Source organism: Watersipora subatra, chromosome 4 (assembly GCF_963576615.1).
Source record: "Watersipora subatra chromosome 4, tzWatSuba1.1, whole genome shotgun sequence".
Taxonomy (NCBI): Eukaryota; Metazoa; Bryozoa; class Gymnolaemata; order Cheilostomatida; family Watersiporidae; genus Watersipora; species Watersipora subatra.
The window spans coordinates 51,923,978-51,948,113 of record NC_088711.1 but is presented as its reverse complement, the minus strand read 5'-3'; the positions used below and the strand labels follow the sequence as shown (position 1 = coordinate 51,948,113).

Sequence of the window (24,136 nt, the reverse complement as noted above, 5' to 3'; positions counted from 1 at the left end):
GACAGATAACTTTTTGGGAGTTGTATGCGAATATGCATTTATCATAAAGCTCCCAAACAATCGCTTCAATTGTGCTTGGTCGTGGGATTATTCCTACCACCTGATCAACATGCTAAGCTCTCTGCAAGTTTAGCAATTAATACCTATAACACAAGTATAACAATTCGCGACGAAGGTAACATTGGCAGCTGAGAATCCAAGTCAGCCTCCAGTATTTGAAGGGAAGATTGAGTCATTATTGGACAGACTGGAAAGCTACTTTTTGTTTAAGTGAACAGCGTAAGATATGAAGGTATATATACTTATAGTTGGGCTACCTGAGTAAATATATGAGACATTAATGAACCTTGTTTTCCCTAAGAAGCCACAAGAATTGAACTACCAAACATTAGTGGAGGTCTAACAGCATCATTATGGGGACACACATAACAAAATAATAGAACGTGCCAAGTTCAGAGAGCTAAGAAAGTCTGGACAAGAGTCTGTCAATGACTTCATGTTAAAGCTCAAGAGTGGAGCTAGAACTTGCCAATTTGGTGATCGCTTAGAACAAAACCTGTCAGTACAATTCAAAATTGGAGCCAACCGGAAGCCAATTCGAGGCAGAGTTGCTTTAATGCCAATGGATGAGCAGCAAAATTTGAGGTCAGTACTAGAATTTGCTACACAAATGGAATAGGATTGAAAAATTGAAGTTATCTCATCAATAAGTAACCAGGTGCAGCAAGTAAGACAGCACTACAAGAAGAACTTCAAGTCTAATGGGGAAGAGAAGCCTGTGTTAGATAGAAAACCGAATCAAGATTCCGTATGCTACAGATGTTCTGGTTTTGGCCACATTGAAAGTAGTCAGCAGTGTCTAGCTAAAACTAAGACGTGTAGCATATGCTATGAGGTAGGACATTATGCCAAATCTAAGTTCTGTGAAGGAACACTTGCTAAGCCCCCAACCCTGCGACGATGAGTGGACAACATCAATGATGCTGAAGCAGCTAGCAGCAACTCCGACGGACTGTATACTGTGGATCAGATTAGCAGACAAAAGATGCCATAATGCCAGGTGCTAATTGAGGGTGAGATGGTTTCAATCATTATCGACACTGGTGCTTGTGAAAATATTATAGACATTTCGGCTTACAATTAAATCAAGCACAAGGTAAAACTGATGCAAGTTGAGAAACAATTGTTTGCATTTGGCAATAGCTCAAACTTAAATTTTCTAGGCAAATATTACGCTAGTATTTCACATAGAAAGTCTGAGGCAATAACAACAATTTGGTTTTCAATGGGCATTCTAAATTAGTACTGAGCTATCACACTGCTGTGTAGTTGGGGTTGTTATCTGCCAGTAGTTATCTTTTGAATTCTATGGTCACTGATGATGACATCATAGATAGGTACCCTAATGTTTTCAAGGATGTTGGTGAACTGAAAAAGGTTAAACTCAAACTTAATGTAAATAGAAATGAAGAACCAGTTGCCTAACCGGTGCATAGATTGCAATTTAGTTTGAGAGGTGAACTAAAGCAAAAGCTAAACGAGCTGCTGGCGAATGATATCATTGAGCGAGTTGAATGGGTTAACTCTTCTCCTGAACGGTTTCAGTACAATATCCAGAAAACTTTGTTTGGGTTAGAAAGGGTACAGAACATGGCCGGCGACATCGTACTGCATGCACCAAATAGAGAGATTCATGACACTAAGCTCAATGCTTTATTGAATAGGCTGAATCAAGCAGGTTTGACGTTAAACATAAAAAATGTGCGTTTAGAATGAGCTCTATCAAATTCCTATGCTGTGTAGTGTCTGACAAGGGTGTTTCTCTAGACCCAGAGAAAAAGAGGTCAATAGTTGAGTTCAAAGCTCCAACCAATACTACCGACTGTCACAGCTTTCTAGGGCTGGTGAATTTTGTAGGTAGATTTGTGAAAGATCTAAGCACTCATAGTGAGCCAATCCGGCAACTGACTCACAAAAATGCTAAAGTTGTGTGGGACAAAAAACCAAGTGATGTTTTTGAGAAAATTAAGCTAGCAATGTCTGATGCCTAAACACTTGTACATTTGGATCTTAGGGCAGAAACAACAATAGTGGCAGATGCAAGCCCCTATGCAGTAGGATGCACTCTCTTGCAAGGTCCACGGGATGCTCAAAATGTTGTGGCTTACAGTCATCAAAGCCTAGGTGAAATAGATCGTAGAAAAAGCCAGACTGAAAGGGAGGCTCTAGTTTTATTTTAGAGTTGCGAGCACTTTCAGATGTATTTGTTAGATACCGAGTTTAGTTTGGTTACTGACCATAAAACACTAAAGTTTATACATAACCAATTGACTTCCAAGCCCATACCTAGAATAGAAAGATGGGCTCTCAGGCTACAAACTTTCAAGTTCAGAGTAAAGTATGAGCCCGCTGTAAAAACATTGCTAACCCACTGTCTAGGCTTGTTGCTATCTATCCACCGCAAGTTGTGGCACCTAGTGTATCTGAGAATTACATAAGACTTGTAGCCCACGAGTCGGTACCTAAAGCTATGTCTTGGGAAGCTGTTGTAGTTTAATCTAATTCTTGCGCAGAAATCTAAGCAGTGTGCAAAGCCATTCACGACAATGATTTGAAGCTGTACAATATTGGCTATTATACTGTTAGTATAGAATTAAGTGAGGTTCAGGGCGTGGTACTTAAAGGCAACAGACTTGTAATGCCAGTCAAGCTTCAGGTACAAGCACTTAATTAAGGACATGAGAGGCACCAAAAAATTGTTAAAACTAAGCAAAGACAGATATCTAAAGAGTGGTGGCCAGGAATGGATAGGAACTCGGAGAAAGTATGTAGGTCATGTATAGGTTTTCCTCGCGTTAGCGCCCCTAATCCACCCTTTCCTTTGTCTATGATTAATTTCCTACTGCAGCGTAGTCATTCTTGAGCATAGACTTGCTTGGACCTCTGCCAAATAGAAAACTCATCATTGTCTTGATCGACTATTGCAGCCGATTTTTGAAACTGCTATGCTAGGGTCGACTAGTGCTGCTAATGTCATAGTATTCATGGACACATTATTTTCTAGGATAGGGTTTCTCAAAATTTTAAGAACGGATAATGGTCCCCAGTTTTCTTAGAGTGAATTTCCAAAATATCTAAAATCAAATGAAATCAGATGGTTGTCAACCAGGCCATTGCAGCCTCAAGCCAACGGTGTAGTCGAGAGGGTCACTGGAACGCTAGTGAAGTTGCTGAAAATCGCTCACTCTAACAGGTTAGACTAAAGGGCTGAGCTGAGAAAGTTTCTGGTAGCATATAGATCGACTTCACATGCTACATGTAGTACGGGTGTAGCACCATACACTTTGCTATTTGGTAGAAAGATGCGTACAGAACTAGGATTTATTGAGTCTGAAGTAGAAAAAGTTAGGAAGAACAATTAAACAAGCAAGCTTAGGGCTAAAGAATATGCAGATAAAATCGGTGGTGCAAAATAACTTTTGATTGAAGTAGTTGAGTCAGTTTTACGTAGACAAGAGAAAAAGGGAAAGCTAGATGCTAGCCTTTCACCAGAGCCACAAAAATTAATGGCTAAGCTGGGATCAGACATTGTATGTCAAGATGAGTCAGGAAAAACAACTAGATGTAACATAACATTTGTGAAAGCTTGTGATAACTCTTCAGAATCTTTAGTCAAAAAACACCCAGGGTTTTAAAATGGTCAACAGGGATGTACTCAGTAGTGAAATACCGGTTCAACCCTTTCAGTTTGCTCATAATTTGCCAGAACGACTTGGGCAATATGTAGTTCATGTTCTAGGGCGTCCTGGTTCTGCATAAGCAATATTGCACTTCTTTCAGCTCAACCATCACTTTACTCAGTACTTTTTTGTAATATTGTTATTTGCTTATGTGCATGCTGCTATATTCATACTATGACTATAAATGCACTGAGACTAGTTTCAAATATTTTTATGCACGTATTTAACCTTGACTTGAGTCAGCACTTATGATAAATGCCTGATATCTAAAGAAGGAAAGGATTGTAGTGTTGTCAATAACACTGAATCATTTAATGTCTGTTTATTTATCTTGTCAGCATACCTTCCCTATGCAAATGATTCATTGTTTACTAGTCGATGATGTCACCTTACTATTTATAAATACTTTCTGTTATACCACTATCGATATATAAGTGCTGCCCTGTGTTTAATAAAAAAATATAGTTATTTACCCCAACAGACCAATATACTAAGCTCTCTACAAATATAGCAAAAATATCTATAACACGAGTTCAAGATATGCCACATGCACAAGGATACATACTAACAAGTAAAGTAAGTTTAAGAAACAGTTCAAGTGTTGTGTGAAGTGTAAAATTATTGCTATTATTTCAAAAAATCTGGTTTGGATTTGGTAGAAATTCTTATTTCACCGGTCTGATATATGACTCAATCAAATAAAATAAATTACAGTATATAGTATTCTAACTGGTTTAGGAGCCACCAATATATCAAAAAAATCCAATACAAGTAATCTAGTGTACATGAAAGATATTCTTACAACTAGTATATTATATAATCTCAACTTAATTTACATTAATATCATCTACTGAAATTTCTATACGGTGGACGCCTTATCATACGATTTTAATTTCGTTATTCATTCTAGTGTTGGCATCATAAGGCATAACTTTTATATATAGTGGCATAGAAGCACTCAGTATATATCTAATGCAAACACCCTCTTGTAAAGATCATTCAAATTGTATATAGCTACTGTACATATTACAAATTAGTAACAAAATAATATGTTGACCTTAGTAACTATAGTTACATACAGTAACTTTACTGTATTTACTGGTTATGGTCTTCAATAAAATGTAACATTATGATGTAATATGTGCCGTACATATTGAAGGGATTTTTTACTTTAGAAGCAGGGGTATAGCATAAATTTGAGCTTAAATCAATTTAGCTCAGCAAACACCTGAAGTAAGTTTTAATAAGCTTTTTTACCTATTTTACTTAACTTCAACTTTTTCATTGCTAAGATCTAATATCTAACGTCTGTTTCCGGTTTTATTTTCATAATAACTAATAACAAACCATGACGAATTGAGCGAGGTTGAGCATCGTATCTTTTTCATATGTTGCGTGAGGGATTTCAGCAAATAACATATTGGCATATTTGTTATTCCGACATAATTAGCACACCGTATAGAAAATTTGAAATTTTGAGAAAAAAATCTTGTTGATTCAGAATGGCAAGAAATTAATTTGTATGAAAAGGGCAAAAAATCAGGTTGCTTTACATCACAGAGGAAAAATCGAATAACAGGGTCATCATAACTCGAGGGCGCCCGGTAGTTCAATGAAAATGTCTCAGTGTCATTAAACCGCGGTAACACAATTATTATAGTAAGATTAGTAGTACTCAGACAATGGTATGACTCGTTGTAACATCAACATTCAACTACCCAGCTATACTTACTTTGTTTTGAAGATGCAAACATATATGATGGTTATCCAACAAACAGACAATTTTACATTCCCAGAACATTTCAGAGATTTTCTAACAAATCTCAAAAATGTATCATTGCAACATTATCGCAAAATAATGTGTAGAAACCTTTTTAAAGTTCCAGTAGGGTTGTGAAAAATACATTGCGGAAATGATCAAAGAAGGATCTCACACAAAATTCCTACCATATTGGTAGAATGTTGTGTAATGTTTCACAAACACTCCATCCATTGCTTCAAAGCTTTTAGCTGACATATCGGAAACATTACGTGCAAAACATTAGAGGGTTGTTTTATGTAAACGCTTTCAAACATTCTGAGAACGTATCACATAATGTTCCTCTAGCAAATAAAGTAGGCTGTAGTGTTACTGTAATAAAGCAAGCATAATCTTCCTACAGCATTTTTTTCTTATACTATATTATTGGTAAAAATGCAAATGGAAGCATGATACAACAAAAAATAATATTCAACACAGCCAATATGTAGCTAGAAAAATCCCTTGTGAAGTGTTTATCTTGATCATACCCTGTAACAAACCTGCTCTAATGCAGAATTCGTTCCTAAGTAATCTAGTCGCTTTTAAAATATTTGTAATGAAATGCACAAATTTAAATCTCTAATGACCTTTATTTTCACATGCATGTAAATCATTTAAAATTAACATATTTGTCATTATTATTTGGCTTGTTTCAATATCAGCTTAGTAGAAACTCCGGAATACTAAAAGAGAAAAATAAAATCCAGTAGAAAGAGGAGAAGGGCCAAACATAGATGAATCAGGAGTAAAGAAGAAGCCAAAAAAGCCTCAAGACAATTACAAACAACTCACCACAGCAAACAGTGCTGAAAGAACTTCCTTATCTAGCTGGCATTCATGGTCAGTTGGAAGAGACGCAAAAGGACGGGTGTGAGCAATGAGATGTTGATTATTTGGGAAGAGCACAGAGGTCAGTATGACAAAGCAGATAGCTTTGCTTTAACTTCCACAATACAAATGGCACCCATTGCCAGATCACATGTCACAGGAAATAGTGATGATTATGCTCATGAGGAATGCAGAAAGAAGGCAATTTTAACAGAACCCTTCAAGTGTAGAGTGACACTACAGCCATAAACAAGGCAGCAACGCAAGCAAGATACAATGAATGATTAAATAGATTGAGGTGTGATGCGCTGAAGGGTGAAGATCAAGGAGCCAAACATCATAGCTTCACAACACACATCAATCATTGGAGCTTGGGCATCATGCTGACTTATTCTCACCACCCTTACATGTATGCACAAATGATGATGAAATATCGTACCTGTTCCATGACATGAATTATCTCTAGTAGCAGTCTACAGGAAAATAGAACCAACACCACAAGCAATGCAAAGACCTTTGGCCACAAGTATTTTGGCAAGTTATAATGCAAAGGCTAAATCAAAGTTACAAAATACCAGAAAAGAAAAGCGCTTACAAACCAGCCAGCTAGCGTATCGTATACCATTTAGTAAAAATGTGATCATAAATAGTGAAAAGAGTTAGGTTTGGGAGAGCTGAAAACGCAGAAGCATAGAGCATAGCAAGTGCCAGCACAGTACAAAACAAAATCATTTTAAAATAGAGAGCATCAGAGGAAATAATTTTGAACACGATTTCACACACCAAGCAGCTGAGAACCACCAACTAATACAAATACGAAAATCATGCAAAAGAAAAAGCGAAAAAATATAAAAAAGATCAGCTGGTTTGTCACAAGAAAGAATAGCTTCTACGGAGTAAGAGAAAGCCACAGCATAAAAAAGACTGAATGAGCAACGAGCTTTGCAAATGACACGAAAATTTATTCTGGAAGTGCATGGTGAAAATATCAAAGATGAGCAAGTCTGTCTTAAATAGTAAGAACTATTATAACAGAAACAACCCAAAACCAACATGGCCTTTTGGATTGAAAAAACATGAGGAGTGAGAAAAAATACATAAAAAGGAGATGACTTCCTAAAGATCTACTAGAACTAGGACATCGAGGATGAGAAAGCTTTGGTGAAAAGTGCTACCAGCCTCGTGAAACCATGTGTTATGATTTATCAATGCAATATAACACCAAGGAAAGCACATTCAAGTCAAAGCAAGATCACATATCAGAAGAAGGTAAATAATATGACAGAGCATCAGATTGCGAGAAGACAATTCTTACAAAAAAAATACTTAGCAAAATATGAAGGACTTGAGCAAGAGCAATTAGAATTCGGCTGGAAGATCAAAAACAGCAAGAGCTGGAGGAGGAAAGATTATGCTGCAACTGTGGTCGCATGCTTAAGATGAGACAAGGATTGAACTATCCAGAGTGTGAAATCAAACATAACCAGCCACAGATGCAACTGGGAAGAAGAGCTAAGCTGGAGAAAGAAGTGTATAAATCAATAGCTCTGCAAAACCCATAAAGTCCAAAGGCATATAGAAAAAGCAGCCAGCCATTGCAGGAGCAGTGATTGCCTTACTATGAGTTTGACAGCTCTGACCTAGATTATAGCAGAGATAAATAAATGCATGGACTGCCTGCTAAACAACTGCATTGCAGCAGGCAGAAAAACAATGTACTAACATAATCAATGCAGCTAAAAACTTACCAAAAGTACAGAAGTTGTCAAATGAACCCTCGACAGAAACAACTTTCAGTGAATAGACAGACAATTATGAGCTGAAAAGCTAAGCGCTGAGCATTAGGTCTACATGAGAAAATTTTGAAAAAAATACTTTTATTTTATTGCACCGAATGAGCCTTCATCACTTATCAAAATATTATAGAGAGGAATCTAAACATTAGAGAGAACTGTTGCATGCTCATAGATGTACTTGCTGAAAAACTTGCAGTAACAGGTGTAATAGCAAACTACGTGGACCTGAACAGTAAATTAAAGCAAGAATCTGAAACTATTGGCACATATTAAGAAAGCATCACAACTATGGCGGTAAGACTGTTTGTCACAATGAACACTGATGCATTAGACCAGACAATACTATCATCATTTGTCTGAAGTCAGCCAGTCACTTTCAAAAAGGGCTTGCTAACTAACTCTAGCATCCATACAGCTGATAGCACCTTCATAGCTTCGCAGAAGATGCAAAAGTCAAATGCTATTTTGCCTAATCAATATATATGCATATGCAAACGTTAGCAAAGTAAACTGTGACATAAAACTATAAGAGCAGTTGAAAGCAATAAATTAAAGCCTAAAAGCTCTGAAGCTAAGAGAAGCTGAGAGAGTAGCTGACAGTAGACATAGACATAATAATAATAATAACAATTGGTTCCAATGAGATAGAACTTATGGTAGCAGTGCAGCAACCAACCCAAGCAGCAGAGACAAAAAAAACCAACAGGCCAATGGGTAAGCAATTCCATGGCAGCTATAAAAACAACCAAGCATGATATTCATCAAATCAAAAATTTGAAAACCGTTGGAGAAAGTATGGAAGTGCTGACTTTTTAAAAATTTCATAGTTGCAATTACGGAGACAGAGCCAAATATTCACAGCCCAAGAAGATCACCACCAGAATGGGAGGCAAGAATTCACAATAGAATTGGAATGGGGAACCAAGACCAAACAATAGGAGGAGTGTGAGCAATGAGATGTTGACTATTTGGGAAGAGCACAGAGGTCAGTATGAAAAAGCAGATAGCTTTGCTTCAACTTCCACGATACAAAGGGCACCCATTGCCAGATCACATGTCACAGGAAATAGTGATGATTATGCTCATGAGGAATGCAGAAAGACTGCATTTTTAACAGAACCATTCAAGCGTAGAGTGACACTACAGCCATAAACAAGGTGGCAACGCAAGCAAGATACAGTGACTGATTAAATAGATTGAGGTGTGATGCGCTGAAGGGTGAAGATCAAGGAGCCAAACATCATAGCTTAAAAACACACATAAAACACAAAAACTAGTGTATCATGCTGACTTATTCTCACCACCCTTACATGTATGCACAAATGATGCTGGAACATTTACGAACTGCTACATGTATGTGTCTACTCATCATATCTGATAGCTGAGCCCTGGCATCAGATACTTGATTTTTAAACATCCACTAGCAAGACTCAGGCAAAATTGATAAAATGAAGGCAACCAAGGAATGCATAGGCTTTATTGAACTGTACAACTAAATTTAAACAGCATAGTGGATCATTACTGATGCTACAAATAACGCGTTGATCATGCATTCAAGAAAGCTACTAGCAGGCTATATAGAGTTATTCATGACATGAATCTAATCAGATGCTAAGCATCTCTGAGAAACATCTGTGTCACAGTAGCTAAGCCATTGCGTAAGCTAAAGATTGTACTAGCATGAGGCTGAGAAACTATACAAAAGGTTTGATGGGTTCTCTATACATCTCGGTTGACCAAGTATTTTACTACGTATATTCTAAGTATCCAATGCTCTGTGGTAAATGCCTCCTCCAACACATCGAGTTCAAAATCCTTGTTACCAATCTTGGCAATACGTACTCTATCATATCCTGATGGCTTGGTTATTAATTTGCAAAAAAAGAAGAAGCGAAGAATGTCATAACAAATTGTACAAGATGGTAAACATCGCAGAGTTGCTATATTCCACTTACTCTGACGAAATAGTACCTTTCTCTGTAGGAGATATACCAACATTATAATTGTCTATTGTAGTGGCAGCCAGCCAGGCACCAACACTGAGCAGTGTGGCGGGAAGATCAAGAAGTAGGGCATGTATAATAAACCAAGACAATTGTTAGCTCGGCTAGCAGAATCAAGTGTGCACAAGAACATGACCATCTCTGTTGTTATGACAGACAAAATGAGCCAGCTCAGCTACACTCCACTTGGCTTAACTGACCCCATTACGATTTAGATAATAGAGTCAGGTACACCAGTTACATCATAAAGGAAGATGGCTTGAAGCGATGAGCTGGAGCCTACTGCAAAAAGAAACATATAAAAGCCTGCCTAGATCATTCCAGGAGAGCAGCGCAGGCTCTCTGCATGACTGACAATTGTTGCTCACATTTGCATTCATGTATTTACTAACTGTGCTACCCGGTGTTGCATGCATTTACATGTATACATAATTTGGCTGAAAGATATATCATTTGATGAATAAAAACTGTTTATTTGCATTGCTTGGCTGTCTTATGAAGAAGTGAAAAGAACCGGCAGTTTCCTTTACACCCTCACAAGCAATCGGCTCCTCTGAACTGAAATATACAACTATGAGTATTGTAGAAACAAATATACACTCACTCTGTTCAGTGTAGGCTGAATCAAATCTATAATAACAGAGCTTGTACATGAGGCAGTTGAGCAGAGTGGGAGAACCATCTTTGTCAATCCTAAACTCTTCTTACGGAGTGTAGTAGTCTGCTTCCTTTATGTGAGCGTCCTCTGGTGTTGGACCGCCAAAACATCCCACCCACAAAAAACTTGTTGATATTTGTAAAGAGCCTTATTATGATTAGTACAAGACATCGGGATACTTCTGTCAAGTTCTAGAGAGAGAAAGGGAAGAGGCACGGAGCAGAAGCAGAGGGTGTGGGAACAATAAGGAACCGAAAGGGGAGAGAGCGGGCCAGGGGACAAAGAAGAGGAGGGGAGAGAGAAAAGCGTGAGTGAGAAAAGGGTGAGTAAGAAAAGAGTGAGTTAGAAAAGCGTGAGTGAGAGAAGTGTGAGTGAGAAAAGCGTGAGTGAAAAAAAGTGAGTGAGAAAAATGTGCGTGAAAGAGGCGTGAAAGAGAGGAGTGAGAGAAATGAGTGAGAAGAGTCAGAGAGGGGAGTGAGTGAGAGGGGAGTGAGCGAGAGAGATGAGTGAAAGAGATGAGTGAGAGAGATGAGTGACAGAGGTGAGTGAGAGAGATGAATGAGAGATATGAGTGAGAGACATGAGTGAGAGATGAGTGAGAGAGACGAGTGAGAGATGAGTGAGAGAGACGAGTGAGAGATGAGTGAGAGAGACGAGTGAGTGAGACGAGTAGGAGATAGACAAGTGAAGGAGAGATGAGAGCAAGAGAGATAAGTGAAAGGCCAGTGCGAGAGCGAAGGACGAGTGGGGAGAGAGAGACAAATAAGAGAGAGAAACGAGTGCGAGACAGACGAGTGGGAGAGAGAGACGAGTGGGAGAGAGACAAGTGAGGGAAAGACGAGTGAAAAAAAGAGATGAGTGGAGGAGAGAGAAATGAGTGGGGGAAAGATAAACGAGAGAGAGAGAGACAGGTGAGAGAGAGAGATGATTGGGAGAGAGAAATTAGTGGGAAAGAAAGAGATGAGTGGGAGAGAGAGACGAGTTGGAGAGAGACAAGTGGAAAGAGAGATGACTGGGAGAGAGTGACGAGTGGTAGAAAGTCAGGTGGGAAAGAGTGACAAGTGGGAGAGGAACGAGTGGGAGAGAGAGACGAGTGGAAGAGAGAGATGAGTGGTAGAGAGAGACGAGTGGGAGAGAGAGACAAGTGGGAAATAGTGACAAGTGGGAAAGATTGATGAGTGGGAGAGATTGACGAGTGGGAGAAAGTCAGGTGGGAGAGAGTGACAAGTGGGAGAGGAACGAGTGGGAGAGAGAGACGAGTGGGAGAAAGACGAGTGGGAGAGACGAGTGGGAGAGAGACGAGGGGGAGATATCAGCAGTGGGCAGTGTTTGGATGCAAGTTCATTGGAAAAAAGAGCACTTACCATCTGAGGAATATCCAGTGAGACTACCAAATATAACAAGCAAATATCCCACATCCAACCCTCTCATGATTTCATAGGCTTTATCTTCAGACGATGACATTGCCTGCATGACAAAGCATTCGACGCAACATAGTAAATGGGATCATACTGTGTAGTCAAGTAATAGATCTCTCGAATGTCTCATAAATGAAAGAATAAGCAAAGTCAATCCTAAGATGCCCACCTGCCCAACTCTGAATATGTGAGTGTTATTCCAAGTATTGTTGTCTACCAAAATTGTTCGATTAGCCATAGCTGTTATCTGATATCCGTAATCCCACCAAGACATAGTTTTTGCATCCTTGACAAAAAAGTAAGTGCGTATATAAACTTAGCGAGAGAGAATCTCATGACTAATTAGTCAATAAACAACTAGAACACATAGCCAAGGGAGGAGGCAAGTTCTAGAAGACTAAACTAACCAAAAAAGTCAATAAAAAATTATTTATAAATCTGAGTCTTCAAATGAACAACAACAGACGTTGATAACAGGTTCATAGTTAGCGTTGGAATACAAAAAGTAAATATCACTTTAACTACAATTTTATTTAGCAAGAGTTAGCAGGACACGAATGAACATTTGAATTTTACGGTATTACTAAATATCACAGTGAAGAACATCCTTGTTACCTCTGGAGTGTTTTGCTTCAGCCAGTAATATTCTTCCCTGATGTCATCAAATATAATACGGCCACCATTGCTTGATTTGGTGGAAAGAACAATGGAAGGACTGGAGCAGGCCTCTGAAGTGACCCAGGTGCAGTGAAAAACATAGGGGATGAGGAAAAGGGTCATGGTGAAGACTACAGCAGTGGGCACATTCAAAAGGAAACAACTCCTCAATAAGTACAAGCCATTGAAACATTGCTCATAGAAAATGTTGAATTGATGAGTTTAGCCAAGCACCGTTTTCCAAGTAATTTTCTCCTCGCTAACATTGGTGATGGTTTCAGAAAATACCACTTTTTGAAGTCACATCTAGTTACATTGGTAACTAAAGCTTGTACTTCTGTAGACGTGATATAGTCATACATTGGAATTCTAAAAGTATTACATACAAGCTACTGAGAACTCTCCGTTAACCCACCTCATTTTAAATGGGTAGTTGAGTTCTCCAACCATCTTTTAAGATGTCTTTTTACTGGTTGGTTCAGATTTCTTTGACCCAAAGATAAGATCCATATGTTTCAGGTACAATGAGAAGGTGGTGGAGACCCCGATGCCAGTGAGGATGCACATAACTGAAGCCAAGACCAACATAAAACGCACCATTACTCCCTACAGTGGCAAATACAAACAGCAATCATAGTTCTGTAGAAAATATTCTTGGTAAAATAATTAAATCCCTTGAAAACGTAGAGCAAACAGAATATCAAGCAAAACAGTAAGAAACGAAGTCAAAATGACAGCTAAGAATCTCACCGCAAAATAGACACTTGTAAGGCCGTACCTAACAAATAAAAATGTTGTTGGCATCCATGAGCCTGCTGAAGCAGAAGTACATGTCAGCTACAAATTAAAAACTTTTATAAAGTCAAGCACTAACTACAAAGATAAAAACAGGTGGTCCAAAGTTATGAAAAGTATTTTACTACTCATTAACGTATTCAATTCATGGGCAGGTTAAATATAACACTCAATTTGGAAGGAGTGATCTCTTCTTAAGCTACTTTGACTTAACCTGTACCCAAAGATCATAACATGGTCCTTATACTATACTTTTTGGTTTTTATGCTCGGATCACCAATATAACAGAAGAGCTATAAAACATCCAAAGTCAATAGATGTAAACATGTTCCAGATAACATTTTCTTACTTGGAAACATAAAAACGAGCATTTGTAAATCAAAGTAGAAAGAACTCCACACTGTAGGCTGATGCTCAGAAACTGAAGCTATGATGGGAATGTTGTTCTTGGCGTAAGACGGGTCAAGCAGTGAGTATAATCTTCTGGTTCAATAGAGATTTTACCTAAACAATTACCAGTATGTCTGTGTGAGCAATCCTTGAAAATTAAGTATGACATATACTTGAATTAGTGCTAGCAGAAGTGGTGCTTGTGTTTAAGAGCCTTTTATACATACAATTTTTCTGTGATCATTGATAAACAAGTCTGAGCCAAGTGGAAAGGAAATTTTGACAACTGGACATGCTCAGTTACAGAGAGCAATTTAAGACTGAATACTATTCCTCTCAATACCAGTTGCCTTTTCTGGTTATGGAGCTATAACCTCCTGCTCAGAGGTCAGACACTCCAGTATGAATACAGACATGAGTGTTTACTTTTATTAAGATCAACTGAATAAAAATGTATATATCACAACTAAATTTAAATGTTATGTAAATATAACAATACCATATGTTTGCTATGTATCTACTGTGAAGACCACATTTAGCCTTCATTTCACTCTAAGTTTACATTAGCTCTTCATGTTGATTTATTGTCAATCAGCAAAGTTCTTTCTACATAAGACGGATGTAAAATACAACTTTTATATAAAAAGACATAAACTTCAAACCAATGTCTGTTTGTTGAGAGAAATAAAAATTTTATGATGCACATAAATTATTCAAGCTAATATTGAAACCTGAATTATTACAGATTACGCATGCTGTAGGAGTGTCTACTGTACAGTACGCCACCGAGTTACAGCGTCCCTGTTTTACGGTTTTCTCTCCTTACGATGTGGAACATGATTTTGTTTTTGTCCTCTCTTTATGGAATTTATTTCGCCATTATTTCTTTAGAATAAAAGTTGAGAATGTCAGTTTTATCTATTTTTTTATTATTTACAATGTTAGCACATATTATAATTCATAGTTTCTTCAAGAACAATTGCATAGTTACACAACATGACCTTAAATGATATCAATATTGTATAGATTTTAGCTATTTTGCTGAGAACCCGTCTTTGATACCCTATATATATATATATATTTCTGTGGCAACATGATGTTTGAAAAAATAATAGCATCATGATCTGCAGACTTTCAGCTTCATTTTGATAACCATATTGTTAAAGTAACTCGAATTTTAAAAATCTTCATTAAGGTTGACGTTCATACGGAGCTGGCCAGCTCTGAATATTTTGAGACTGCATGCCTTCAAAGCAGTGCACTAAATGAACCAGCTTGTAACAGATCAGCAAGGTGGTAACTTATATTTTAAGCTTTTACTGGTTTACTGTACAAGAAGATAATCAGCTTGTGTCCGTTTATGAGCCAAATGGAAAATACACATACATGTACATAAAAGCGTTTGAACAGTGAAATGGTTTGTTTTAAAATGATTTCAATGAGCAGGAGATCTACAAAGAATATGAAATTTTTACTTTCACGCTTGCTTTTCTTTTAAAATATTTGCTATAAATTTATGGTAGAGCAGTAGAGGAAGCAATAAGATGTCGCAACAGAAAAATATTCGATATTGCCTCCGATTTTGAATATTTCATAGAAACTGCGACCAGTTCAATTTGTATTTTCAAACAGTTCTATAATGACCAATCTAGTTTGAATTTCTTTGCATAGCCTATAATATGTTGTGCCTAAGAAAGTGTCCAACTTGAAAAAAAGCATCAAAATTATAGTTCATGTGTATTTTGCAGTTCCTAAAAATCAGTCTGTTGTGAAAGCTGGTTGGGTTCATAACCCAGCAGTCTCTTTAGGATAATCAGTCTTAACAGCCTAAATACAAAAATCTGAAAGACAGATAACTCAGAGCTAAAGCAAAATTTACACCATTTCCAACCCCCACGAGCTTCCTATCTCTGCTCGAAATCCTGAGCTTGTACAAAAGTTTGTACATTTTGAAAACTCTCAGACATTTATATTTAGATAAAGGGATTAAATTTATACAAAATGAAAATACAAGTACTGAATAACTGCCGTTTTTAACCCTATCTTAAATTTCATATAAGTTAGCTGATTCTCATCAGAATGTTAAAAATCATTCGATCATTGGGTGAGCAATAATAAAAAGCAACCATTAAACTAAGAGCAATATAATTAATAGCTGCTGATGATGATAGCTACTAATTAGGCTTGTCACAGGCATGCAACCGCATAAGCATATGGATACACAATAAGCAGCTTTTAACCATACCACATTCTTGACACCTATGGAGGGCACTGCATTCTTTATTAACTAGCTTGCGATAAGCATTCGATAAAAATGCTAACTCAAAACAAATCTAACGATAATATGTTTACTCCTTCGGTTGAAAGGTGACACAGTTGATAATTGGCGCAGAATGGTTTGAATATGGCCTTGCGCAAAAATCATTACACGGTACATATTATGTGTTCTTAAAAGACCGTCTGCCTAGTTATGAACAAGCCTACATACTTTTTCAAGGTGGCCTGTAGCCTTATTATAACTAATTAGTCTTTTAATCATTATTAGAATTTAAACTTCTTTGTTAGTTTGGACTAATGTAAGAGTCATCTAGTCAATATTTATTTTATCACTTTATCTAAGCTCCAAAAAGTGTAAAAAAAATTTAGCTCAGTGCAAGTGTATGCAAATTTTCTAGACGTACGCCACCACCGGAAGTAAGGCTTCATATAGAACGTCTATACTCTTGTCTGTACTCTTCTATGTTCTACTCAGCGTGTAGCTAAGATCTATCTAAGCACCACGTTACATTAAAATTTATTCAGCTCGCGGAAAATTGGGGAACAAACCGGGAAACAAACAAACAACCACAAATTGACACTATCATACAATAGGTGTAGAATAGTGTGTGTGACTGAGTTGACTTGGTAGGCTTGTGTGTTGAATTGCCTGTTCACATAGGATTTGCATGACAAACAAAACCATACCAGTCACTACACTTTTCATCAATGTGTCCATAGAACCATTGATATTATATGTTGATAAAGAGTAGTTGTAGTAGCCTTGATTTATATATGTAGGGTTCATGTAGTATAGTTACAGTAAAATCATGTAATGTAAGTAGTATAGGCAAAAGGCATTTAGGGTTGAGGCCGTCGGCCCTGGTAGCGTAACTCATAAGAAATCTGGAAAGACCGGTTGGGTGCAGGGAAGGTGCATCACTAGTTTATAATCTTTGTCAACACGACACTTAATATCTATGTAACCATGACAGCACAAGAAATCGGCGAGTCAAATAATTTCCTACTGAACCGGAAACACCACTTTCCTAATAGGATCTATAATTTTCCGAAAGCATCCGGGACAAGTGACTATACATATATACAAAAAGGCTGTAGCTGCAAGTTTGCTCAAGTTTGCTTAACTTTGTTATACATAAAGGCTGTAACTCTAGTTTACTCTGTGTCTGAGATTTTTGTACAGCAAGGTTTGAGTCATCAATCTATTGATGTCTCAACTCCAAGTCATCTATTGATGTCGGATCAATTTATTGGGCGTAAATTTATCTTTTTGTAGTATATATTAGTTTGTTAGAATATACATCATTGTCATATAGATCTGCACAGGGTTTCTTATTTTTGCACTGCTTGTTCTACTCTTGTACTTACAACAGCTAATCACCAGTACTACTGAATCATTGACTAAAATATGTAGCACACGATTACAGCCATATTTATATAATCAAACTTGGTAAAATTAGCCAACTTGTACTAGATCCCACATAGTAGTACACTATTTGCAAGTGCAGTAATCCGCTACACTAGTGAGAGGCACGCACAAAAATTTACTAAAATATGTTAAATATTCTAGTGATATTCTTACAATATTTTAAAAATATTCTTATAATACTCCCCAATAGATCCGCAAGGAAAAAGCCCCGTCTGCAATTGGTCACATGCTTATATAGCTCTGTAGTCATCCACATGGTTGACTCCTATAGGCCCACGTACTTGCGGTGCGACCCCTCAATACCGGACTGGCATCTGTAACCTAAGTTCCTACAATACGAGCGAGCATGAGGTAGACACACACATATACAACAGAATACATACAGAAGACACAACCGACCAGTAGTCTTCTTTCACACGATGGAAAATAATAATATTAAAAGGCTTTTTTCGAATTATCTCCCCATGTACACACACTCTTACATCTGACACTGTATTTATACTTGCTAGAGTGCATTTCACGGTGTTATGCTGTGTTATTATTGTGTCTGTTGATTAAACTAAATTTTATTATAAAACCACTATCTATGTATTTTAATTTTGGGTACATCCTTTGAAATCTTTTGGTATGACCATTTCCGGGCACCTAGTCCAGACATTGATTTTAGTTTGTGTTGATCTTCCTATTACCAATTGTGACTTGCAACTATTTCTTTTAACTTTAATATTGTTTTTGTCTATAATTGCCTTTGCTTGTATATCGCACCCTAATTGAACAATTTTCTGCATAAGTAACATTTTCATCGTCTCGCGAGGACAGATTTGACCTATGTAACAAATGATGCATCCTTTCAAAATGTTATCATTAATTACGAATGAACTAATTTCACCTTTAAAACTAGACTTGGAGGCAAAATTACATCGCTAAAGTATCTAGTCTATGTAAAGAACAAATTTAATTGTTGGTTTCATTTGGTGGGTAGAAAGATTTTGAATTACACGTACTACACAAATCCTTTCATTTGCATGCAGAAACAAACAATTGGGGAGTTATACTATCGATATCCATAGTTAATTCATAAAATACAAAAAAAATGATGGAGTAATAAAAAGACGAGTAGTGAAGGAGAGAGCAACTCCACAAAATAAGCAATGTTTTTCATACTAGTCAGCACTATCATTTTGGGGAGAAGGCAAGAGTTAGGGATAGGAGGAGAAGCGACAGTAAGAGTGAGTAAGAGAGAGAGAAAAGTATGAGCAGAGGAGAGAAAAGGAGAAGCACATTGTAGAACATACAAATTAAAACATAAGTACAAGTGGACCCTGCCATATGACATTAATTATGGGAGGTTGCACTGTATAGGGTATTTTGTTCATCTCTGAATAGGTAATATTTTCAAGGTCCCATCAAGATACATAAAGTCTAGAAGAATTGCTGCCTCAATATAATTTCCTTTATTCGTTCCAAGCCCCTACAAAGCTCAGAAATAATATATGTATAAATAATAATTATGTACAAAAAATAATAATAATTAATAAAAAGCAACCTTGGACAGAAGAAAGAACAGATAAATAAAAAATAAAAACTACAAACAGTGTTTTGTATTTTTTTTACATTTGGCTTGCGAGATAAGGCTGAGGAAAGTTGGTGGTCAGAGTAGGTGGGCGTTGTATAATTACCTTGGTTTTACTGTGCTCAGAATAACTCTTTTAGGAATGCAAGTGAATATATTTATTTACATCTGCGTGAACTGAAAAGTTGTCTTCATACAGGAACTGTAGGACTTAAAAACCTAAAACTAGAAGTTTTCCTACTCTGTATTTGACAAATGATAACTCCAAACTATACAACAATGGGAAGAGGCAGCTACAAGATAACAGATGAAAAAAAATATGTACTACGCTAGATTCAAGACATAACCAATAGATTAAAAAGAGCACAAACAGGAAAATTAAAGTTTACTTTTCCGTCTATTATTTTTCTTTTGCTTTTCAAACCAAAGGGCCTAAGTATGCAAGACCTTCCAGCTTTTGTGTCTAGTACCATCTTTATTTGGTCGGAGCAAGTTTTCTACGAAAATATGTTTCACAACATAGAAATTTTGTATGTAGATCTTTTTGTAAGTGGAGGTTTTTCTGCTTTTGAAAATGAACAAGTTAAATAATTGCAGTAAACATAGTCCTGAGGCAGAAATTGAGTTTTGCTGGAATTTTAGTACAATTAAGAACAGGGCAGTTCCCAGCATTGCAATCCAATTTCTAAGTACATTTGTGGTGATTCCAGAATTTCAAGTGTTCTTAATACAAGTAGGCTATAATTCGTGAAGTATAATGCATTTTACTAAAAACTACATTTGGCAAATAACTAGAGTTTTAAAAATTTGTTAAAGTTTTTTCACATCTACTTTGAAAAATGAGTAAACCATTATGTTAGTTAAATTCATGTGCCCTTAGAAAAATAATATGTGGAGAATATATTATCATAACTTAAGTTAACTCAATGTTATACATTGATAGAGGTATTAATTTATACACAAATATTTTTCTTGTAAACTCATAAGTACATGTATCTTGCTGCTTTTGCTAGAAAATGACCAAAAAGTGACACTTCCATTTTTTATCATTTTACTTTAAGACTGAGGCTAGGTTTTCAAGAAGCTAAAAATATCACCGTTGATGACTTTCTTAAATTTGTGACTGCGCTATGTGGGCTTTGAGGTTTTCTGCTAAAGATACGCTTTACCATGTTTAGTAGTTACCATGTTTAGTTCAGTTAATGTTACAGTTTCAGAGGAAATCTAGTATAAAAGAGAGCGTAAAAGAGTTGATGTAGAGGATGACTGTAACACTACATTCATCAGGCTGGTAGTAATTACTAAAGGATTAACACAATGTTAACAAAAGTTCTAAAACTTTGAAAGAAACATTCACAATTTTGTTACAGAAGCATACACCTTGGAAGTTTTGGTTGTCAAGGGGACCATCATTTTACTTTGTAGCAGATTGATTTAAAGCTCATCGCAATTTCATTAAATATTTTTTAAGTGAAGTTTTCAACTTCTCACTTTGTAGCATGATAAAAACAACACTAACTTATCCATCAGTCGTAGCCTTGGTTTAGGATACCTTGGATTGCTGCATAGATTTATTGATGGCCAGGTGGAGTTAGTCATAGATCACAAGCTCAGCCAAAATCAGGCCTTTAGGAGGGCCATGCTGTAAATGAATCAGCATAACTTGAAGTTGCTTACACTTGCACCTGATAGATGAGCCAGCTCCTGTGAAAGCTAATACAACATCAATACTTACCTTGCAGTGGGTTGATTACAGGTCTATGAAAATCTTATTAGTGATTTTTAAAGTGAAATTTGCAACTTCTCACCCCGTAGCATGGTAAAAGCAACACTATCATATTATGGCTTGTTCATTCAGTGGTGTAAAAGTTGTAGAGCTATGCAGATATAAAAATCTTTAGCAGTAAGTCAGACTAAAATAGCTCAAGTTTCTTACCCTTGCATATGTTATATCAGCAATGAAAAGACAGTAATTCCCTGCACAGTTTGATGTCTGATTCTACTTAGAGATAGTCATGAACTGAGTGTTAGAGTTTCTAATTCCTAGGACTAGATGTTGAGGTGCTGAGTTATAAGAGTTGATAGGAACAGACAACTAGGAAAATACTCAAAGATAGCGAATCTTGAAAAAACAGGTCTTTAGTATGGTACTAAATTATCAATGTTAAAAGCATTGCGAAAGGCTGGGTATTTCACTGACATTAGAAAGCAACTTCTAAAAACAAATTATGCCAAAACATTTTTATGGGTCTCGAAGCCTTAATGTAGATAAAAAATTATTGTACAGTGGTCTCACCACTCTTGTATCTAAAATTAAGTTTTATTGATAGTGAGAATATATGTGGAAGAGAAAGATATTGATAAGGTAAGTTCGTTAGTTGAGATACATACTTGTAAAGTTTAGCGCTCAAAGCAAGAACTGTAAAAGAAGAATGCATCTCATGGTATCAGTTACAGATTTGTTTGACATGATGCTTGATGCTATTTGAGAAAAAAAGACTATGATTCAACTGGTTCAACTCATGTAGCCACTGGTCTAAAGTAGCTTTGCTAAGAACTAAAATTTTGAAGTAGAAAATGGAGTTGCATTCCAACTCTGTAGTAATATTAAACATGCCTACTAATAGAACCCTCTTGACGAGCTTTAGGCTTCACCTTAATTATCAACTATGAACAATCAATATAACTCACAATTAGCTGATGATATCATTATATATTACCATAAATATATAGTATGTATAGTGTTATTATAAATTATAATAAAATGGGGATAAATAAAATTAAAAGAAGAGAAATCATTTGAATGACTTGTACAATTAAACATGGATTACATATAATAGTCAAATATGGATGATATAATAAAGCAAGTTTTTGTCACAATTAATACAGAAAGAGAAACTGAATGACCAATAATAAAAATTGTACCCAAAAACATAGAATCAAAAAGGAATCTGAGTACCAGCAGCTGTATTAAAGTTGTTTCAATATAATTTCCTTTATCCGTTTCACGGCTCCACAAAACTCGGAAATAATATCTGTACAAATTATAAATATGTATGCACTACATGGCTGAAACTTGTAACAATTAAATTTTGGAACTGTCATATATTACAACATGAAAAATAGAAAAAACATCTATGGACAGAAGCAAGAACAAATAAATAACAAATAAAGACTTCAAACAGGCGTTATTGATTTTTTACATTTGGCTGTCGAGATGAAGCATGATAATACATGGAGTATAATGCATTTTTATAAAAACCACATAAATTTGGCAAAAAACTACGTTTTAAAAAGATTTTAATAGTTTTTTCGCATCTACTTTGAAAAATTAGTGAACCATGTCTGTTAGTTAAATTAATGTCTTTAAAAAAATGTGGAGAATATATTATCATAGCTTGAGTTAGCTCAAGTTTATACACCGATAGAGGTATGGATTTATACACAAATACTTTTCTTGTAAAACCATATGTATATTTTTGCTTTTGCTAGAGAACGACCAAAAAGTGACACTTTTCCATTTTTTATTATTTTACTTTAAGACTGAGGCTAAGTTTTCAGGCAGCTTCAAATATCACTGTTGATGACCTTAAATTTTTGACTCTCTACGTGAGCTTTGAAGTTTTCTGCTAAAGATACCCTTTACCATGTTTAGTAGTTAAGATTAAATGTACTATAGACATGATTATAAAGGAATTGATGTAGAGGATAACTGTTAGTACAATTACAAGCAGGCTGGTAGTAAATACTATAAGAACAACACAATTTTAACCAAAGTTTCCAAAATGTATTTATCTCAACCAAATCAACTGATCTTAGCAAGAAGCGACTACAGGTCTCTGAACTGATCTTGGCAAATCAACATTGTTCTAACTAGTTACTCTCCCATTGTTAAGTGATTTCATTGGTTGCATCTTAAGTCATTGACTGAATAGCCCAAAGAGCAATGATTAGCCCTGTCATGTGAACTTTGATGTTTTTCGCTAAAGATACAGTCTGCAATGTTTAGTAGTTCAGATGAATTATACTATATAATATATTCTAAATGAAGAGATGTAGAGGAAGGATGGCTGTACAATTACAAGCAAGCTAGGAGTAAATGGTAAAGGGTTAATACAATGATAACCAAAGTTTCCAATGAGAATTTGTCTCAAATAAAGCAGCTGAAAATACTCTGGAAGTCAGCATTACTCTATGTATTTCCTTTCATATTATAAAGTGATTCCAGTTAATGATCAATAATTGATTTAACAATTTGTGAAAATTCAACAGCACTTAGCTCTTTGTACTTCTAATAATATATTGTTTAATCAATTTTATAATGAAATTTTGTTTTCATGGCTGTGCCAAATTATGAAAGAAACTTTTGTTACAGGGGAGGTTTCTTGTAACTAAAACCTACACCTTGGAAGTTTTGGTTGTCCAGGAGCCATCATTTTACTTTGTAGAAGGTTGATTACAAGCTCATCACAATGTTATTAAATATTTATGGGGTGGAGTTTTTAACATCTCATGCCGTAGCATGTTAAAAACAACACTATGATATCATTGATTATTCATCATTGTAGTCTTGGTTTAGGATACCAAGTAGCTGCTGTATTGGTGTATTGATGGTCTTGTGGAGTTGGTTAAGAAACACAAGCTCAGTCAAGATTAGGCCTTTCAGGGGCCATGCTGCAAATGAATTAGGATAACTCGAAGTTGCTTACACTTGCATTTGCTAGATAAGATAACTCCTGTAAAAGCTATTACAACCTAATCACTTACCTTG

At 36.2% G+C, this 24,136-nt stretch overlaps 1 pseudogene; it reads right to left on the bottom strand.

Moving 5' to 3' along the window:
- Nucleotides 1-9,884: 9,884 nt before the first annotated feature.
- Nucleotides 9,885-23,798, bottom strand: LOC137393029 (dolichyl-diphosphooligosaccharide--protein glycosyltransferase subunit STT3A-like; annotated as a pseudogene).
- Between the last annotated feature and the right edge of the window lie 338 nt (nucleotides 23,799-24,136).